Source organism: Bos taurus, chromosome 13 (genome assembly GCF_002263795.3).
Source record: "Bos taurus isolate L1 Dominette 01449 registration number 42190680 breed Hereford chromosome 13, ARS-UCD2.0, whole genome shotgun sequence".
Classification (NCBI taxonomy): domain Eukaryota; kingdom Metazoa; phylum Chordata; class Mammalia; order Artiodactyla; family Bovidae; genus Bos; species Bos taurus.
In genome coordinates this window covers 19,919,242-19,942,053 of record NC_037340.1, presented here as the reverse complement: position 1 = coordinate 19,942,053, position 22,812 = coordinate 19,919,242, and the positions used below count along the sequence as shown (strand labels likewise).

The 22,812-nt window shown below is 41.4% G+C and overlaps 1 long non-coding RNA gene across 1 annotated transcript; it reads right to left on the bottom strand.

The window, feature by feature from the left end:
- Positions 1-1,753: 1,753 nt before the first annotated feature.
- On the bottom strand, positions 1,754-22,434 carry LOC112449262 (uncharacterized). The gene is made up of 3 exons (XR_003037737.2): positions 21,629-22,434; positions 21,133-21,389; positions 1,754-1,906 (listed from the first exon to the last, which is right to left on the bottom strand). It is a non-coding gene; the product is annotated as an uncharacterized lncRNA (long non-coding RNA).
- Positions 22,435-22,812: the final 378 nt, after the last annotated feature.

Here is a 22,812-nt window from a genome sequence, read left to right as displayed (position 1 = left end):
TCCTGTCTCTTGTCAGCATCATGATTTAATCACTAAGATACTCACCAAGTCTTCGAATGAGTCCTGGAGATTGCTGATGGCCATGTCTGTGACTCAGCCATGCTTCCTGTATGGTACACTCTAGATTATGGGAATTGTCCTGGTGGATAGCATTCCAGGGCAAATCCAGCTCCTCCCTCAGCTCCACTGGGAACTCTGTTCATCCCATTTCTAAAACCAAATGGATGATAACAACAGAGTAATCATTGTTGTTGTTTAGCTGCTCAGTCGTGTCCAACTCTTTATGAACCCATGGACCGTAGCCCGCCAGGCTCCTCTGTCCATGGGATTTCCCAGGCAAGAAAACTGGAGTGGCTTGCCATTTCCTTCTCCAGGGGATCTTCTCTACCCAGCGATCAAACTTGTGCCTCCTGCACTGGCAAGTAAATTCTTTACCACTGAGCCACCAGGGCAGCCCAACTGTGGGGAGCAAGCTCCGCCCGTGGCAAAGGTCATGAGGAAGGAGGCTTGACATACGCAAAGGCGGGATCAAGCCTCAGGAGTCTCCCTGGAAATTCTCGAGCATATACCCCCAAAACCAGAGTCTGCCTACTTTCTGCTTTGTGCTTTCACCTACACCTCTGACTTTACGGGGGGCTGTCCCCCACTACCTCTCTGAAAAAAGAGTTAGCTTACAGCTCCAGTTAATAATTCCTGGGTGTGACAGTGTTTAACCTACAAACTCCTTTGGAAATCCTCTAGCCTGCCTGAATAGGTTATTCCGGCCACATGTGATTGTTCAGAGCCTCCCAACTGTGAGAGGCAGGAGATGTTCTAAACTGTCTAAATACAGATTCCTTTGAGCAGTTAAAAGATTGATTAGAAATTGTATTGGTGAGGGAATTTTCACTTGTTGGGCCAATGTTTGCTGCTAAGTCTCCATATCCCTTACCTGCTGTGTCCCTGGCAGTGTATTGATTAATATAATTGGTGTAAGTAGTAGCTTTAATGTTTGTAACCTGGGACCCTTGAGTTAATTCTTTTTCTTGTTATAGCCCACCACACCTTTGCGCTGTAGGAATGCAACTTTATCTAATGCTTTTGGAGGGTGGCTCCTGACCAATCACCTTTAGAGAAAAGTAAGTTTTAAAATGTTAACAGGCCTCCGGGCCAGAAGATGATGCAAATCACCTAAGCTTTTGCATATGATAAGTTTGCAGGAAGAAAGCCTGGCTTGCTGCCTGACTCTACCCCTTCCCCCATTATCCTCTATGCATAACTTAAGGTATAAAAACTACTTTGGAAAATAAAGTGCGGGCCTTGTTCACCGAAACTTGGTCTCACCATGTCGCTCTTTCTCTTACCTTCTGGCTGAATTATTCAGCCTCTTTTCTCCACTGAATTTCCTCACTGAGCTATCCTTATTTCAGCCTCTTTTCTTCACTGAATTTTCCTACTGAGCTATCCTCATTCTATTACTCTTTATATCCTTAATTAACATTTAATTAAGCAATTGTTTCCTGATCTTCGCCTATGCCGTCTCTCCTTCGAATACCCTGGATCAGCCGGGGCTGGTCCCCGGCACCCAACAGAGTGATTATCCAGTTAGTAAATATGTTATTTAACAGTGTTTTCTCAGGTTAATTTAACTGGGCATTACAAGCAGAGCTCTTTCACTTCTGAGCCACTACCAAAATCCTGGCCATAATGCACCCACTTCCAGACACGCATGTGAGGTCCACACTGCTTCTCTCTAGTGATGTTCTAGGGTTATCCTTATATTGAGCAAGATGGAACTGTGGGCTGAGTTCAGAGGGCACAGGCCTTTGGCCTGACTCAAGGATTAGCCCAGGCTGGTCACTTACCTTTTTAAAACATCACCAAGAACACTGCAGTTGTTGAATATATCTCCCAAGGAACAACTCAGCTGCACAGAGAGATAGGGGAAAAAATAGATTCATATGAGACTCAGCTATGAATACTTGAGATGCCTTTCACAGCCCTTTCTCATGTCCTTGTTCCTGGTGTGGGCCAAGAATAGGCGCTCCTAAGGGCTCCCAATTCTTCAGTGCCCCCTACCCCTGAGGCAAGCATTTTATCCACATTATTTCACTTAATTTTTTATAACAATCACATGAAGTAAGTAGTAGGGTCCCAGTTTTATAGATTATGAAATCAAAGCTTAAAGTAGTTTGTATCTGTTAATCTCCTCAGCGAGGTTAGAACAGAAATTGAGATCATTTAGGTTTGTAGAATTGTACATTGCTAGATATTTCTCAGAGAAGGCAATGGCAACAACGTCAGTACTCTTGCCTGGAAAATCCCATGGACGGAGGAGCCTGGTAGGCTGCAGTCCATGGAGTCGCTAAGAGTCGGACACGACTAAGTGACTTCACTTTCACTTTTTACTTTCATGCATTGGAGAAGGAAATAGCAACCCACTCCAGTGTTCTTGCCTGGAGAATCCCAGGGATAGGGGAGCCTGGTGGGCTGCCGTCTATGGGGTCGCACAGAGTCAGACATGACTGAAGTGACTAAGCAGCAGCAGCAGCAATTTCTATCATATTTTGCAAAGGGATTGGTCCATAAGAGATTTGAAACAACCAGAAAGAAAGGAAGGAAGGAAAGAAGGAAGAAAGGGGAGATGGAAAGAGGTAGGGATGAAGGAAGGAAAGAAAGAAAAAGAGAGGAAGGGAAAGAAAAAATTGCTCCTTTCCTTCAACAGCTTGAGAAATATGGGTTTAGACATTTAATGATTAGTCCAAACTTTCACATCATGTAAGTGTCAGAATCAAGATTTACACCTTCTCCTGGCTTCAAATTTCCTGCTCTTTACAATAACACTCTGCTACCTCCCAATTTGATAATGGTGGTGATGAGTTAAGAAAGAAACAAACCAACAATCTGATGATAATTTGTCATTAATTTTAAGAGATTCACAAACTCAAACTTCAGAATTTGAAGGCCTGAACTACAAAAAGGAGATTACATACCAAAGCCAAGGTTTTGGCTCCTGTATAGTCACCACCATCATCTTTTTGACCACAGTTATTATGGTCAGCATGAACTGAGAGCCAAGAGCCAAGAACTGATTTATCTGCTTAACACGAATTATCCTGTGCTCCCAGGACAACTCAGTGAGGCAGGCATTGTTTGCCCAGGCAGCAGCAGAGCCAGGATGCAGAGGATGTGCCTGACATCAAAGCCCTGGCATTTAACCACTGTGCTCTGCTCTTCCCACTTACAATGCACGATCAATTCATGAGGATATCTGGGGAGGCACCAAAGCTTGTTTGTGAATAACGGGGGCTTGGGCATCAAACTAACTGGCTTTGAATTTGGTTTAAGTGCTATGTCATTTTAGGCGCTGGGGGTGAAGGGGGGAGGATGCGGGGAAGAGAAGTGAGTTTGGGATCGACATGTGTACACTGCTATATCTAAAATGGATAACCAACTGTTACAGATCCCTGCTGTATGGCACAGGGATCTCTGCTCAATGTCATCTGGAAGCCTGGATGGGTGGGGAGTTTGGGGACAATGGACACATGTATATGTATGACTGAGTCCCTTTGCTCTCCACCTGAAACTATCACAGCACTGTTAATCGGTTAGACTCCAATACAAAATAAAAAGTTAAAAGAACGGTGTAATCTTAGACCTGTTTCTTTTTTTTTATGTTAATTTATTTATTTGACTGCACCAGGTCTTAGTTGAGGCACGCAGGACCTTTAGTTGCGGCATGTGGGATCTAGTTCCTTTGACCGGGGATGGAAGCTGTGCCCCCAGCATTGAGAGCGCAGAGTCTTAGCCACTGGACCACCAGGGAAGCCCCTCTTACACATGTTTCTTAACCTCTCTGTGCTTCAGTTATCACGTCTGTAAAAAGACCTGCCTCCAAAGCTTATGGTAAGGATTAAATTTTTTAAATGAACAATGTTTGGCACACAGTGTTCGATAAATTATAGCTATTGGTGATATTGTTACAATTATATACCAGTACTTTTTAGGTTGACACAAGAGTAAAAAAATGTGGAGTTATAGTTTGTGGATTATACTATATAATCCACAATATAATATAAACTATGTTATAGTTTATGGATTTTGATCCTTGGTCAGACTTTACAAAATTTTGCTTTTCATAATAATGTGTGGCTTTGTGGAGTTCCATCTAACATGCTACGAAAGAGCAAAATTAACCTAATACTTTGTATTTGCTAGGATGTCACAATCTTTATTTTAGGTCTTCTCATTTGATTAAATTGCTGCTCTCTTAAATACGAAAAGAAGCAGACCTCAAAAAAAAAAAAAAAAACAAAAGCCACCAGGAAGCTGTTACTCCAAGGAAAGGAAACCATTTATGTATTTGTTTCTGAAAGACATTTATGATTTCAGTTCTAAGAATGTAAGTTCCAGAAGCTAACACCTGGAACACTGCCTTCTGCACAGTAGGGCCTCAGTAAACGGTGGTGGTGCTCTAGTCACTAAGTTGTGTCAGGCTTTTTTGCAACCCCATTGACTGCAGTCCTCCAGGCTCCTGTGTCCATGGGATTCTCCAGGCAAGAATACTGGAGTGGGTTGCCATTTCCTTCTCCGGGGATCTTCCCGACCCAAGGATTGAACCTGCCTCTCCCGCATTGCAGGCAGATTCTTTACCGCTGAGCTACCAGATCCTCTCAATAAAGGCATCTTATGGAGAACTCAGTCTCAGCAGATTATATTCCTTTTAAAATATATATCATTAAAAAAAAAAAATCAACCTTTGCTGTCTTTCTACTAAAAAGCTGTATCATGCCACTTTTGCTGTATTTATCTGCATTGAGCAGAAAAGAGCAGCCTGGGCTTCAGCTGATGTGTGTCTGCTACCTTGACCCTCTAGCTCTTCCCTGCCTGCCGGGTGGGGAGCGCCGGCAGCGAGCTGTGTGTGCAGAGCGCGGCCCCTGAGTCAGCGTTACCTCACCCTGAGTCAGATCCTGCTCCCGCATCACCGCGTGGGGCGGCTCTGCTCTGCAAGCCGACACTGCAGCGCTCACCGCAGTCCTCAGCCCCTCCCAGCGGGCTCCAGTCTGCGCAGGAAAGGAGGGGTGTCGCTGGGAGCAGGCTTGCTCCTGCAGCAGGAACGCCTTGCCGCTCAGCTCGCCCTTGTCCTCTCTCCTGTGGTTTTTGCCATCTCGCAGATGACTCTGCAGCCCCCCTGGCTCGCCTGCTTTTTCTGCCCCTGCTGTTCATTTACTGACCTCTCCCCATCTCCTTAGAAGGATTCAAGGGTAGCCTCTTTGCTCGGGTAATAAACTAAAGAAAGAAGTTGATGTTTGAGTTTAAAAAAAAAAAGAAAGTCTCAATTCTGATGACATGATTTATGACTCCATCAAACTTTTGGCGGATAATTCCTCATCTGTGAAACCTGAGGTTTAGACCAATGTTTCTGGCACCTGGACCTGATGATGCCCTGAGAATCTGACTCCTTTGGTCCATGTGGGGCCTGGGAAACTATACTGTTAAAACCTCCCCATGTTGTTTGGGTGGACAGCCAGGCTCACCCATCGTTAGACATGATCATTTCCAAAGTCCTTCTAACTCTTTAACAGTCTATGAATCAAGTCCCTGAGTCAAAAAAGGAATTTATTAACTGCATCAGTTTAGATGGACCACAAAAAGGTAGAAAGATTCTTATTATTTTATTTTGGTAAAAATGAAATGCTTATATCTTTTTTAAAAACCAAGTTCAAATACCATGGGATATCACTTATATGTGGAATCTAAGAAAAAATACAAATGAACATATTTACAAAGCAAAAACAGGCTCACAGACATAGAGAACAGACTTGGGTTGCCAAGGATGGGAGGATGGGAGAGAGAAAGATGAGTTTGGGATTAGCAGATGCAAGCTATTATATATAGAATGAATTAACAATAACGTCCTATATATATGTGTGTGTGTATAACTGAGTCACTTTGCTGTACAGCAGAAATTAAATACAACATTGTAAGTCAACTATATTTCAGTAAAACTAAAACAACAAACAAAGACATGTTCACCGGGCAACTGCAGAACTATTTGTGTTTAAGCATGAAATTTTGTCTTGAAAAATTCTAAACTGAACGGAAGTGCCAAGTCAGAGCCCAGTGCTCTGTGGCCTCTCACTGCCCTAGTAGGTCCAGGGTCCCAGGAGAGAATGCAGTTAGCTCACTGGGTCAGCAGGATTCCAGTTCTCCCGGGCGGTTGGCAGCAACCAGCCAAGTTCATTGTGAGCACTTCCTGCCTTGTTTGTTTGCTGTGGACTGCATCAGGAAACAAAGTCTGTCAAATTAAAATTTCTGGCTGAACCCTTTGTTGAGAAAGCTACATTATCTATGACATCAGTGACAAGGCCAGAATCGAGAAAATATACATGAATCTCCTCCCTCAAAAGTATTCAGAAAAAGAGAGGGAGGCCAGATGTTTCCTTTCGGAGAGCAAAGGGCCTGAGAACAATGGGTGGGAGGAGCAACTACAAAAGGTCCACTTAGACTACTTCCTCAGTGCCTCTGGATGCTACCGAGTTCCGTGAGGGCATCACACTCCTCCGTCCTAGGACAGGACCTGGCAAGTAACAGATGCTCAAGAAGTATTAAATACATACATAAATCAGGCAGTTCTGATCATCGAAAGACCGCTACCTGCTGAGGGTTAACTGGGGAAAAACTCTAGTGAATTCTAAGCTCGGAAAGACAGAGATTAGGTCTTACTCATTTTATGGGGCTTGGCAACATCGTCAGTAAACATTTTGTCAAAATAAATTGGCCAAGAGCTCTTCTAGTTTGAGGGAGAGTCAACATAGGAACTGGTAGTAAAGGTTACCAAAGTCTGCATGTATAATATAAATTGTACATATTTTTTTTTTTTCTTGAAAAACTAGATAAATAAATAGAGATAAATAAAAAAAATAAATAGAGAGTTAGGTGGTAGGAAGAAGGAACTAGATGCCCTACTTACCACCATGTACGTGTGCGTGTTTGTGTGGGCACTCACGTACGTGTGTGTGTGTGTGTGTGTGCAATGCACTCCCTTTTCTTTGAAACTTCTGAGATTAAAATAGGGGAGCAATCCTGTATGTTACAATGATAGCATTTTTTGGAAATCTAGGAAATCAAAAATTCTCCAGGCTCTCCATCTTGGTTTATGCTTGAGTTGTTATGTGCCATATTTGCTTTGAAATCTTTGATTATCTGTAGTTTTACTAAAATTTTGAAGAAATAATCCACTGTTGTCTGCTTTCTGGATTTCTTAATCTTCCTTCATAAGACAGAGCTTGTTGATAGCATAGTTTTCTAAATGCAGGTTTGCAGCCATCACCACTTCAAAGAGGTTTGAATGAGGAAATTTTTTTTTCCCCGTATTAAAACAGGTCTTGTTTCTGTAGAAACTTCATTTTTAGATTAATCTGTGATGGATGAGCTATCATAATTCTAATATGCGGTTCTTTTTCTATCAGATATTGTCATCCACCAGTAAAGACATTAAAGATGCAGCAAGCTTATAAAGTACTACTTTCTTAAAGAAATAGGAGGCATTCCCATCTTTATTACCGTACTTTTGGTTATGCAAACACTTTGGAGATATAAATGTTTATGTCCCCCATAAATCTGGTCAGAAATCATTTTTGATTTTGTTGATTAAGTTAAACAGTAGGATAGAGTACTGGGTATAAGTGGTCCAAAGTAAGATAAAAGACTACGCTAAAAATGCTAGATCTTGAAGAAGAAACTGGTTTATGCACTAAACGTTTTGTGCCTTGGTCTAAATATTAACATGTCTATGTAAAATGACAAAAAGAACCAGTGTTGAATCACATTTTATTTCCTGTCGTTCTGCTTTATCCCAGACTGCTAAATGTGTTCTTTCCAAGAAGTGTGATTGAATTACTGTACACATTTACTGTCCTGTGTGACAGTTATGTCATTGTTAGAGATTTCAGTAATTAAAACGGGAAACAGAAGCTTAGGTTATTTTCCTTATCAAAACTATGTTCCTTGGAGCCACGTTATTATGATGGTTTTCGTGCTCTTGTACATTGGATGTCTTAAGCTGAGTGCAGTTTAGGGGCTCCTTTCTAATTACAGGAAGGTACTTCCTTCCTTTAACACTGTGATCTGACCTGTGACAAATCTGTACTACACACTATGTAAATGGCTAACAAGTCAACTGCAAACCAACTGAATGTACAACCTTAGTGCTGGTGCTGAAATCTCTTCAGAATAGTCATCATGATCTCAAAGTTTGTTTCAGAATTTGCAAGCATCAAGTGTCAATCAGAACTGAAGATGAAACACTAATGAATGTTGAATCCTCATGCTCTAGGTGTACTTCCTTTGTAGAATTTTTGTTTCTCTGCTATTTTTACCATACTGTTCCATTTAAATTTCCTACACGCTAACTTCGTTTGTGCGATTGAAATAAAATTGCAGTATATACAAAAAAAAAAAAAGAAAAACTAAAGGCACCTGTCGATGGTAATACTTATTTCAGTAAGAGAAATAGCATTTTTCAAGGTAATGTGTTTACAAACATGAATACGATAGTCTTAGGACAAAACACTGAGTGATTAACAATAGTGAAGATTTGAATTGCCCTAATTCAACAGGGAACTTGTTAAATAAACTCTGATGTTTTTATGCAATTATATTTTTGGTTGAAATCACATTTCCAAAATCATTTACTGCTGTGGGGAAATATATATATATATGTTAAATCACAAAGACAAGGCAGCAGAAACTGTCGGCTCCTACTCTGGCCATCTCCCTTCTCTTTTCTAACAACACAGCTTTGTCAAAGTTTCTACTCTCCTCTGCGTAGCTGTGTGCTTCAGTGGGCAGGCCTGCTCTGGAGAATCAGTCACCAGTGGTCTCCATGAATGCCCCTTGCAAGTGGTAGGCTGAGACATGGACAGGCATGGGTCATTTCAGGCCAGTGATGTGGTTTGGGTGGGGAGGAAGCTTCTGGGAAGTTTCCCTCCATCTTAAAAAGAGACACAGGAAACCAAAGTTCTGCTTCTACCTACTGGTGTGTCTGCAGGTGACGCCTGCACCACGGCAATTACCAGGCAGCGAGGCTGGGCCAAGCTGACACCAGGAGAAGGCAGGAAGAGAGGAAGGCCTAGATGGGGGACAGGGTGGCTGTTGATCTGCTGGTCCCTCAAACGTGGCATCATCCGCTGTAAGTTGGTGGCCAAAAGTCAATTCATCCATGTCCACCCACTGTAATCAATTCCCCATATGGCCAATTTGCTGAATTTACTCACTGATTTCCACTACTTAGATATTTAGATACAGATGAGTGATTTTCATTTAGTCTTCAAAACAGCACTTAAGAAATATTCAATTTGTCTTTGTCCCAGTCCTTTATTGCTGTAACTTGAGACTGACTGTTAATTAATTGTCCTGCTTAAGAAGTCACTTAAATTTGTCTGTGTTGCAGTTCCTTATTGCTGTAACTTAAGATTGACTGTTAATTAGTTGTCCTGCTTAAGAAGTCACTTTATATCTGGACTTCGGTAAGCCAATTATTTCTGATTGTTTAAGGCAAATGAAAATTGAGCCTTGGTTTTCTCTTACTTGCAGCTGCTGCTGCTGCTGCTAAGTCACTTCAGTCATATCCGACTCTGTGTGACCCCATAGACGGCAGCCCACTAGGCTCCCCTGTCCCTGGGATTCTCCAGGCAAGAACACTGGAGTGGGTTGCCATTTCCTTCTCCAATGCATGAAAGTGAAGTCGCTCAGTCGTATTCGACTCTTAGCCACCCCATGGACTGTAGACTACCAGGCTCCTCCGTCCATGGGATTTTCCAGGCAGGAGTACTGGAGTGGGGTGCCATTAGCTAAAAGCATATTAATACTTGTTGGTTGAGAGAGAGGCAGAAGAATTCTCTCTCACTTATTTCTGAATTGTAGGAATGGGAATACAGCTGATTTGTGCGTTTATTATGTTTACTTTGTAAGGTGTATAGCACAGGGGAACTCTAGCCCATACTCTGTAATGACCTATATAGGAAAAGAATTTTTAAAAGAATGGATACATATATATGTATTAATAAAGTTGATTCACTGTGCTGTACTGCAGAAACTAAGACAACATTTTGTAAATCAACTCTACTCCAATAAAAAATTTTAGAAAATCCTAGCATGTTAGAGCTGCAGAGACTATTCAGACGAAGAACTGCTGTGATGATGAGTAAACTGAAAACCAACTCAAAGCACTTAAGCAAAAGCGCAATGGATTGCCTTTCGTAGCGAGGAGGTTTGAATCGAGTGGGACAAGCATCAGGCTTGGCTATACCCAGGGTTTAAGGCTGTGGCCGGCACAGGAAACATTTCACCTACAAAAGGATGGGGAGAGCCCCAGGACTGCAGAGTGGGGACCACAGGAAAGGTGCCTCTGCGAGGCCACCGACCACTCTCTGTTGTCCCCGAACCTGAGGTTCCAAAGCAGCAGCAGTCAGTGTGTCACTAGGGTCAAAGTGGTCCACACTCCCAACCAAAAACGTGTGCAAAGCATCTGCATCATTTTGTTATTTGTTGTTTATGTATCACTGTTGTCTGCCCTTTAAAAAATCTTATTGCCTCGGGAGTCTGGACCCAGCAACCCGGTCTTTGCTTCCACAGACAGAGGAAGGAAGGGAACTCACTTCCCAGAGTGCAACCATGAGGCACACGGACCAAAGGAGATCTTTCAATGTCAGGCTTTCATTAGCGTTAGATAGAACGCTGTTTTTCAACTCAGTGTGGAGTATTTATATTTTAGAACCTCCTGATGGAAACATTGAGGCAAAAAAAAAAAAAGGGCTGGGGGGACCATCTTTTTCTTTTTTCCTCTACCTAGTCCCTAAAACAAGGGTGGGCAGTTTTTTTCCACAAAGGATCTAATAGGAAATATTTTTGGCTCTGAAAACCATATAGTCTCTGCAGCGATGATTCAACTGCAGTCATGATGCAAAAGCAGCCTTGGACAATATGTAAACAAATGAGCATGGCTGTGTTCCAGTGAAATTTCATTTTCCAAAACAGGAATTGGGATATATTTGGTTTGCAGGCCTTGGCTTGTTTGCCAGTCCCTGCCCTAGAGCACTGATTTCTTTGGGGAAAAAAAAATGCTGATTAAAAAGCACTGTTTAAGAAATACTTCTGACAGAGCAAGAAAATTTCACATCTTATATAGGTACATCCTGTTTTAGGTGTTTTGATAATTATCAAAGGCATCAGTCTGAAACAGAAATCCTTATTACATGTTTTGTGCTTCTATTCATTCCAGAAGAGGAAGAGCCTTATCAAAGTATGTTGCTTAAGGGACTTCCCTAGTGGTCTAATGGCTAAAACTCTCAGTTCAGGGGGCTTGGGTTTGGTCACTGGTCAGGGAACTAGATCTTGCATGCCATAACGAAAAAGAGATCCCACATCTACAGCCAAGACCCGGTGCAGCCAAATAAATAAATATATTTAAAAATTTTTTAAAGGCATGTAGCTTAAAATTTTAAATGAATAAAATTGTTTTAATAGAAAAATAAGTTTAATGTTTTAAAATCTTGCATTCCAAATGTAAATTTGATTAAGAGAAAGAACTGGGCAATCTGAACTCTGAGTAGAGTGATCATACATTTGAGGGACCAATAAATTACATTTCCTTACTGGGAAGGGGAAATTAACTGCTATTTTTAATCTCTAGAAATTCCTACCCAATGACAGAGGTAGACTTCAAAACTTGTTTACAGACTCTACTTGGCTTTTTTTTTTTTTAAACAAGTAATGTTTCATTTTTATAAATTAAAAATATTTAGACTAACAAACTTCTAATGTTTATTAATATACAGAGTTAAATGTACACACCATCTTATTTAAACTTAAAAGAACTCCGTTTTGGGGGATCGTTACTATCATTTTCTTATACTATGGCAAAAACATACTTCAAACTATAAGCTTAACTCACGTGTACATGGTAACCTCAGAAACTAGGTGCCTTGGGCATTATTATCCTTACTTTCAGAAATAACACAGCATCAGGATCAGGGAGGTGACCTGATTCTTGCCACGTCTCACACTAGCAGAACTAGAACCAGAACCTAGATTTTGGGGCTCCAAGTCCACACTCTGTACTCTACCACATTTATCAAAAACCACCCTCATGGCCATGCAGACTTTTCTAATCTTCAATTGCTTTACAGATTAAAAAAACAAAACTGAGTCAAAGAACAAATTATTTCAATTTTCAGGTGTACCTTAGAACTGTTCTTTAAAAATCACAACAAAAAATTGTAACGTGTTTTGTGGTTGATCAATTAAATCTGTAGGATGAAGGGGTAAATTCAATATGGGATATTGACCTAAATCCTATGGGATTTAGGCCCCCGTGGCTGCCTAAAAGCTCTGGTGTACCTTGGGAGTCAGGAGTTTTTGAATATGCTTAAGTCTGCCACCATCGATGTCGTGTTTTTGACCCAACAGTAAAAAACTGACTGTCCAAGAAGGCTATGTACCAGTTTTAATATTTTATTTTGTTATATTAGTGATCCCTGTAGCATTTTATTTGAAAAAATATTACTCTGCTAAATAATTTACTAGGCTAGGTCATTTTTCTCCCAGCTTTGATATTTTGTGATACTCTGATTTCAGAATCAAATCTATATCTGAATGTGAAAAATGTGCAGTGAGGAAAGCAAGCAATTTTGATTATTGCCATATGTTGATGATTTTGATGCATCTGAACTGCAATCAAGGGTTTTTGAACTATTCTATAGTTTCAGAGTAAACTGAACACACAGTATGTGCTTAATAAACATTAAACATTAGTGAACAAAAATGAATAAGTGAATGAATGAACACAGACTTACAGGTCTCAGAAGGGAGGGTGACCACAGAGCTAAGTGTTGTACAGGAACAGTGCAGCCACCTGGCTCTGAAAGCCATGTTTCCATTCCCACGGCCCAATGGTTTTTCGTTTTCTGAATAATTTTTATTGTGGCAAAATATGCGTGACATAAAATTTACTATTTTAACTATTTATAAGTATACAGCTCAGTGGCATTAGGTAAATACACCACTGCTACCCACCACCAGAACTTATGCTTCTTCTCAAACAGAAACCCTCTACCCATTAAACACGAACTCCCATTGTCCCCTCCTTCCAGGCCTTGGAAACTACCATTCTATTTTCTGTCTCTATGAATTTAACTGTTACTCTGAGTACCTCCTGTAAGTGGAAAGACGCGATATTTGCCCCTGTGTGCCTGGCTTATTTCACTTAGCATATTGTCTTCAAGGTTCATCCATGTAATAAGTGTGTGTCAGCAGCTCATGCCTCTTAGGGCTGCATAATCCTCCACTGTATGCATTGTATGTGTAGACGACATTACTCGTTCATCCATCGGTGGACACTGGGGTGTTTCCATCTTTTGGCTCTTATGAATAATGCTGCTACGATATTGGGTGTACCCAATATCTTTTTCCAGTGCTTGCTTTCAATTCCTTTGGGTGGATACCCAGAAGTGGCATTGCTGGATCATATGGTAATTTTGTTTAATTTTGTGAGGAACTGCCATGCTGGTTTTTGTAGCATGGCACCATTTCACACTCGCTTCAGCAATGCACAAAGGTCCCAATTTCCCCACATTATGATCAGCGCTGGTTATTTCCTCCCCACCCCCCACTCTGCCTTCCTCCCTCCCTTTCTTCCTTCTTCTCTCTTCCTCTCTCTCTCTCCCTTCCTTTCTTCCACCTTTCTTCTTTCTCTTTTTGATACTAGTTTTTCTAATGGGTGTGGTTTGACCAGTTTATAGCCAAGTAAGAAGCCAAAGAAGAAAGGAAACGAATGAGCCTGAGAATCCAGGAACATTAAAGCGAAACCAAAGCAGCAACTCAGAGACTCCATCTAAGTAGCTGCTGTAGGATTTCCTCGCCACATCCTGTTGTGGATTCCCAGGGGATCTCAATCCACTAAGAAAGCAGAGGCGCATGGATTATGTTGTTTGTCAAATATGCTGTGATTTCAATCTAGTGTTTTCTCTTTTAAAAAGTTATCTGGATACAAAGTTAACTGAACTATTTTTAGTTTTGACTCTAAGATGGATGGATTGCTTCCCAAATCCTTCTCCTGCACACACTATACTCGTTGAGTTCCAAATATACAGATGGAAACTTAAGGACATAAAACAAAGTCAAAGTATTTGGAAAAAATAAATTATACAATCATCTGTGAGTAGATGTTACATTATTCTATTTTTCCAAAATGAATGGAAACCCTCCAGTTCCAAAATTATCTAGGAGATCAGTGTCTAACTCTCCCTCCAGTGTTCTATTTCATCACCCCCATGACACACCTAAGTATCCTTCTTGAACTTTGTGTGTGTGTGTGCTCAGTTGTGTCCAACTCTTTGTGAACCCATGGACTGTAGCCCACCAGGCTCTCCATGGAATTTTCCAGGCAAGGATACTGGAATGGGTTACCATTTCCTCCTCCAGGCAATCTTCCTGACCCAGGGATCAAATCCAAGTCTCCTGTCTCCTATCAAACCCAATGTCTCTTGCATTGGCAGGCAAATTCTTTACCACTGCCTACCTGGGAAGCCCCCTTAGACTTTAGTGTCACTCAAAGGGTCATCTGTCTGATTCTTATTCCCAAGAGAGCACAATACTCACATCTGAAGAATTAACTTTGCCATTGTTTCTCACTGCCAAAGGGAGTTTTGTTGCATATCTGTCACCCTCAGGCAACAGATGTGGCTAGTCTACTCCACACAATACTGCTCTGTCCTCATCCCCATTGAAGTCCTAGGGAGAAGGAGCCTAGCTGGGTTTGCTCTGTGCTCAGGCTGCGTCTTCAGTGAATAGAGCCACACAGCCATCGCTCCCGGGCACAGGCTTTGTGCCAGCCAGAGCGACTGGGCTGGAAGAAACACTAAACATCAGCTACGCATATGTTCAAGCCAGTCTTTACAGATCCTTTAGAAACCCATGTTCCTCATGATGTTTACATAGACTTTGTTTTTTAGATCAACCGAAGTTTCAGGTTGCAACAAAACTGAGCAGAAAGTACAGAGAGTCTCCCTATAGTGGTGTCGTACAGAATAGTTTCACTGCCCTAAAAATTCCTCTGTGGCTGCCTATTCATCATCCCCTCTCTCCTATTCACTTGCAACCAGTGTTTTTATGTCTCCATAGTTTTGCCTTTCCCGGAATGTCGTATAATTGGAATCATACAGCATGTAGCCTTTTCTAACTAGCTCTTTATGTTTGGGTTTCCTCCATGTCTTTCATGGCTTGAGAGGTCACTTTTTTTGGGAGGGTGGGGTATGTGGACATAAGTTTTCAACTTATTTGCATAAATACCAGAATGTGATTCCTGGATTACCTGGTAAGAGTATGTTTAGTTTTGTAAGAAACTGCCAAATGGTCTTCTATAGTGGCTGCACCATTTTGCATTCCCACCAGCAATGAATGAGGGTTCAAATGCTCCTTGTGAGCATTTGGTGGGATCAGTGTTCTGGATTTTGGTCATTCTAATAGGTGTGTGTTGGCATCTCATTTTGCTCATTTTTAAATCTGGTTGTTAATTTTCTTATTGTTGAGTTTTAACAGTTTTTTTCTATATTTTGGGTAAACATCCTTTATCGGACATGTCTTGTGAGATATTTCCTCCCTGGCTTCTTCTCATTCTCTCCACAGTGTCTTTCACAGAGCATCCTCAAGATAATTTTATTTCTAGAAACTCATTGTTCTTCTGTGGCATTGGATTTTGGTCTGGATCATGCTATTAGTATTATTACCTAAACTGCCCTCTCTGTCTTAAAATTCCTTTCCTAGAGACTGTGTTCTTCTTAAACAGATTGAAACATGTCATCCCTAATAATCACTTTTGCATCTCAGGGACCTCAGGCCAACCTCTACCCAGTCATAGAACGCTCTTTACGTCCTAAGCCATGACATGGCAGTCTGAACACCCTACACTTGCCTGAAGGGGCCTGGAAAGCTGCAGAGAGTTGCTTTGTGGCCTGCCTTGGGGGCCATGCAGCAGGAGACATCAAGTGGCCTTAGGAACGGAGCACAGTTCCCAGCAAGAAAACCGGGGACCTGGTCATCTGGCTGCAAGAAACCGAATTCTGCCAAACACTTAATGAGCTTGAGAGAGAATCTAGAGCCTCATGTGGGATGAGATGGTGGCCTGGTGGAGCCTGATCAGAGGACATGCCTGGACTCCTGACCCATGCAAACTATGACATAATACACATGTGTTATTTTAAGCCGTTAACTTTGTGGTCATTTGTCATGCAACAGAAAATTCCTACAGAGGCTATACAGTGAGGGGAGTCAGGTTATAAGAAAGCCCATGAGGTCTTGCTCCCTCTCCTCAGGGAAACCCTTGGACTCCACAGTCAGATCTGTGTTTGAAGGCATCTTCTCGCTGGCCCAAATTCCTTCAGTTGGCCAGAGGAATAGCTCCAATCCCGGTTGGCCCCATTGCTGCCTGCCTGTGGAGCGGGCTCAGCATGCCAGGGTGCTTTCCTCTGGCATACCTGAAAGGAAGCCACTTGCACTATGCCCTCCCTCATCACCAGCCTGCCTAAGAAGCGGCTCACTCACTCCTTTTGGTCAAGGCTCCGATCATTTCCTCCCAGGAGACCCCAGAGCCAGATCTATGTACCTGCTAATACAAGTAAATCAGCTAGACAGCAACATCACTAACTACAGAGGTAGAATCTTCTGGTCAGAAGGGGAGCACCAAGATGACCATTCAGAACAAAGGGACCTCCATGAAACAAGATCCAGGGGAATTAGGAAAAAACTCCTAGTTCATATTCACAATGAGATTTGAGACTATATTGAATCCACTAAACCAGCCAACCAACCAACAAACCAGGTTTTCACCAAAATAAATGCTCTGAAAATAAACAGTTCTTTGACAAAAATTTAAAACTATAATTGCCAAAAAAAAAAAATCTAGATAATGACAGTGAATAATATGACAACCCCAAATCTGGATTACATTGATGGAGTATACACACAAGAAAGATTGTGAGAAAAGAAAAACACCTTGGAGAACAGATTTAGTAGTCCAATCTAAGAATAATCAGAGTTCTAAATGCAAAAACAGAAGCAGGACAAAAATCAATGAAATAATATAAAACAATTCTTCAAAGCTAGAGAAAGTACCTGCTGAATCTTGAAAATTGAAAATGTTCATCAAATAATGACAGCATTATTTTTCAAAGCCCATTTCTAATATCAAGAACCATGAAGTGTGTGAGGTTTTATTAGAGGAAAAGAAAATGGAAAGAATGAATGGTAGGAAAAGGAAAAGAATGGTAACTATGAATTATATTCAGAAAATCAGAATGTAATAATATACCAGTCATGTACTTTTTTTGAATAATTACTTGTGAAGATATTTTAGTTAAATAAAATCTGAATCAGAGTAAGGATTACAAGAAAGGAAAAGATATATAAGAAAGGACACTAAGTAGTAAAAATCCAATAAAATATAGAGTAAAATCTAAATAAATTCTAAGAAATGAAGTGTGATGCAATTAAAAGTAATCTTAAAAAATAAGTCATATTGTAAGAAAATAATTATTACAGTGTCTGGAAAATTGGACAGATTATTCAGTAAAGCCTGGGGAAAGGAAAGAAGAAGGGCAGGAAGAAAAAATAAAGACCTGCAAAGGGTTCCCATTGGGGTAGAAAGTCCAGAACATTGCTATAATTGCTGTTAGAGTCTGAGAGAGAAATGTGGACTCACATGTCTTTGGTAAAATATAATAGTGACCACCAGTAGAACTAAACTAATATGTAGAACTGCCTGGTCAATAAAGAAAAAAGATTATAAAAACTGGTATAACAAAGGATAAATCAAGAGAGGAGGATAAACAGTAAATCTTAGAAGTTCTCATCTTTAGAAAAAAAATTATAACTGTGTGGTGATGGATGTTAACTGGTCTCTTCACAATACAAATATTAAATTACGTTGTACACCTAAAATTAGTACAATCTTACATGTCAACATTGTTGTTTAGTCGCTCAGTTGTGTCCGACTGTTTGTGATCCCATGGACTGTAGCCCGCAAGGCTCTGTTCATGGAATTCTCCAGGCAAGAATACTGGAATGGGTGTAGCCATGCCCTCCTCCAGGGCATCATCCTGACCAGGGATTGAACCCACATTTCCTGCAAGTCTCCTGCATTGCAGGCAGATCATTTACTGCTGAGCCACCAGGGAAGCCCATATGTCAATATACCTCAATTTAAAAAAAAGAAAGAGAGGGAGGAAAAAATCATAGGGGAGGGGGTCTTTTTGCAGTGTTCCCTCGTGGGATTTGCCTTCCACCACGCACTTCCTGGCCTCCCCTCCAGGAGAGTTGTCTAAGAGATATGAACTAATGGCAGACATCACTTCATCCACCTTTTCTTTTTCCTGGGTCCGAGGAGGCCCTGCAGACTCTAGCATGCAAGCTGAGGTCTGTGGGAAAGTGGAAATCTCACCATTCAGACTTGGGCAATGGGGAGTGAAGGCATCTCCGACAGGTCATGTCTAAGCCACACTCTGGGGAGAGGTTTTCCAGAGTGCCACGTTAAGGTACCCATGGAACTAATAGTAAAGTGGGCACTGTTGTTGTCTGCCTGCTGTTGAAAACCAGGGGAACAGAAACTGATTGGCTGGATCAGCTGATATTCTTTGGAGGGGTCTTTGATACAGTACCATGATGCTTAAACTGGTAAGACTTCCAACATATCTTAACAAGAATGGCTTGAGCTGCAAATACAGCAGCAACAGAAAATAGACCCTCATACAATTCAGTAGGCGGTGAGAAATGGAATATTTCCTGCCATAGGAGTAAACAAAGGATGTCACAGCCATCAGCTATTGCAGCCACCATGCTTAGTGAGCCAGTGAGCCCAAGGGCACCCAGGAAGGAGAAGAGTACCTGCAGTCCAGCAGCCATCAGACTGCAGCCACTCCCTACATGAGCCCTGAGGAAGCTCAGGGTTGCGAAAGCACAGGATGCGGGCCCCAGAGAGCTGAGGTGTATATAAAGGAGTGATTTATTTCAGTGAGGCCCAACTCTTGCATCTTTCATAACTTGGGATATCTGGTTTTCTTTAATTAACAATAATCTTATGATGTTCCAATTACCTGCCCTTTGTTGCAAAACTTACTTCTATATAACCTGACTCCTCCCCTCACCTCCTCAGAACAGTTATCTCAGGCTTACTTGAGATGCTCCCAGGGTTGAAGTCCTAAAAATTCCCACTGAATAAAACATAACTCTCAGCTTTCATTTTGTGAATATTTTGTAAGTCCACAGTGGGCATGTGAGTGCTTTTGAGGAAAGGGAAATGAAACTACAGCATTTTTAAAGTCTCCTGACTTTGAACAGAAATCCCTCTTATTATAATTTACCATTAGGGGAAATTCTTGATCATGGATATATAAGAATTTAAAGATGTTCACGGCAACATTTTCTGTAATCTGAAAACATCACTGAGGGGAACCCTAAGGCTTCATGAGAGATGGAAGAACTGATAAACAGTTATATCAGTCAATGGCTGCAGCCAGTAGTAACAATGGGGTTGATGTATACATATTAATGTGTAAAGTTATATAAAATGAATCAAGTGAAGGAAGTCCCTTGTAGAGCATTATCTATATTATGATCACATCCACGTGTGTGCATGTGTATGTGTACATGCTTATCTTTAGAAAGAGGTCAGGCAGGATAGTTTTGATCTCTCTGGTCTCTGGGGAGTGTAAGGCTGTAGGGGATATTCACATTTTTCTTTTTTGCATTTCTCTACTGCTTGATTTTTCCAGGATGAGAATGTTGCCTTCTATTAAAGAAATGACAGTCAATTTAGTGGGAAAGTATTGTTTTGGGGGATACATTTGGAAATCTGCAGAATTATTACTTTACACAAGGAGACTCTCAGTGGGTAGTTATTTGGTTTCCTCTGTCACGTTGCTTAATCTTAGCAACATTATAGAGTGGTTTTCCTAGTTGACTTGCACAGAATACTCTGCCCTTTTGGAGGCCACTTTTATGGAATCCAAGAATAAGCCTATAGGCTCACTCTGGTTATTTATTCATGTTTAAATTTCCCAAGTTACAGGCATTATTTATTATTGTCTGATCATCAACAAAACTATATTAAAAACTATATGTTGATGATCAGATAATACGCTGTGACAGGAAAGTTTTTAAAAGTGAGACTCTATTGCTTTCAAGAGGTTCAGAAAGCATTATGGACATAATCTCAGAAAAATTTAATAGAGTACTAAAAACTATGTAGAGATAGATGCTATGACCATTTTATGAGTGGAAAACTGAGGTAGTTTGAACTATGCACACACTGGCAAGATGGAAACGCTAGGAATAGATGTAAAAGCTTTCAATTCTTTTCCAGACCTTCATCCAAAAGTCCCTGACCTCCCTTTGATACCATTCTGGTCAAAATTCTTGGTGGGTCTATTTTTCAGTCTGCCAGTAACAATTATGTCACAACATCAAAGCAGTTACACATCCATAATCATTTCTGGTCAGTAAGGATACCTCATGTGTAACTTGCATTATTTTTTAACCGGCAGCAATGCTTCAGTCACAGAGATTTTGTCTTAGATCATCCACTGGACTATTTCTATTTAGAATATTTTTTGTTTTGTTTAAATAAAAAAAACAAGTACACGTAGGGAGAAGGTTAGAACTTATCATCTTTAAAAATCAAGGTTGAGAAAAGTCTGTCTTTCATTAGTTCTCCAGAATTTTTAATAGCTGTTTAATAACCTTTCCTGCAGTTAGATGCCCATTTGCAGCACTTCCCTTTTCTGATCTGTCTTCTGAATCATCAGCAGACCTGACACCGTTAGTAATGATGTGTGCTGCAGGGCAGGTTTCCTCTTAACCACCCCCTCCCCGGGCCGGTCACTCCTACTTAAGGCAACTGACTCAGGCTTCTCCGGGGTTTTTCGCCTAGCAGTTTCTCTCTATATATGGTAATAACACTACACAGATCTGCGCGTGCTTCCCGTTGGAAAACTGGGAGGAGAAGTCACGTGAGCGCAGCTGGAGCCTGCGGTTGGCCTGGCAGCTCCTCCGCAGTGGAAGGTGAGCTGCGACGAGGAAAACACTTAACCTTTTCGTTACCTGCACTTAACCACTCCTCGCTACCGCCAGGAGCCGCTGGCTTCCGGGGCGCATCCCGGTCCGGGTCCGGGTCCTGGGCCCCCGATGCTGCTGCTGCGGTTCTTGGAGTCCTTACCCTCCTGCCTGCCGTGACCTCATCGAACCGCGCAGGGCAGTTATCCTCGCTGGGTCACTTTTCATAGCAATTCCTTATTCGAGTTAGGTGTGAAGTCCACTGTCAGCTGCTTTCCGCTAAGTTGATGAAGTGCAGTTCTATCCTGGAGGAGGAAGGGAAAGTAAATGCCTCCCTTAAGCAACTCGGAGTTTCTCACCACTGGGGCGTCAGGGCTGAGACGGTGGCACAGAGCCTTGGATGATTTTGCTCTGTGACTTTAGGGAACAGTCTCACTGTTATTCATTGTGACCACGGCTTCCATCTGTAGATTCCCATCGTGCCCTTCCCACCGAACTCCCCCAACCCTGCCATGCAGATATCAACCAGTCAGTCAATACATACTGTATTGTAATCAATGGTCTCTCTCTTCAAACTGTTATCCAGACCACGCTCATTATTTGTTCCCTCCACTGTGTCCTTCCTGGGCAAAACCAAACAAAGTCAAACCAAAAGCTTCAGGGGGAAAAAGTGTACTTAGGTCTCACTAGTCTGAAAATCCTTCTCTCACTTTTTCAGCGCAATGCAGATAGATGTCGCTATAAAAGTCTGTGTTTTCTTATAAGAGGTTAGAAGACAAACAGAAATGTGTGAAGCCACAGTGCTTAGTTTTCCCACCCTTTCATTTATTTGGGATGGGGTGGGGAGAAAGTAGTTATTGTCTTCCATCTAGTGGGCTACTTTGGAATTGCGTCTTACCACTAGGATCCAGTGGCTAAAATTCATACAAATAGTGTACAGATAAAGAATGATGAGTTCTACACATAAGTCTACTTTCAAGCTTCCGAGTTCCACAGGTTAAAAAAAATATGAGTATTTTTGGTTGTAGATTTTTTTCCCTTTCATCACTTTACATTGCCATTCCCTTTTGGTCTGCAGAGTTTCTGCTGAAAAATCAACCGATAGCCTTATGGGAGTTCCCTTGTATGTTATTTGTTGCGCTTTTCACTTGCTGCTTTTAGTATTCTTTGTTTATATTTAATTTTCATCATTTTGATTACAATGTGTTTTGGCTGTATGCAGCACTGTGCTTCCTGGACTTTGATAACTGTTTCTTTTCCCAGGCTAGGGAGCTTTTCAGCAATTATATCTTGTCTTGAACCTGTCCTCCCTCTCTTCTCCTTCTGGTGCCCCTATAGTGTGAAAAAGCAACAAAAGGACACAGCGATAAACGTTTATTGCAAAACTGGACAGCAGGAGTTTATGTTAAATCGAGATGGAAAGAATCAAGAAAACCCCACTTACAGAACCAAGTGATGAAAGCTGTGGGCAGCGAGAAAAAATTTTCCTTATCAATGAGTCGATTGTACTCACGATACTCTGGACACAATGGCTTGAAACCACTGTCCAAGAAAGCAGCCCAAACAAAGTGGTCTCAGTCTTTACCGCCACTGAGGACCAGGGTATCCTCTACATCCAGCTAGTCATCCATACTTTTCAGTTTTTTCCTTTGTTTCTTATCTCTCCATTTCTCTCCATTACCACTGCTATGAATGGCTAATAGATAATTTTCCTTGTTCTTTTCCATC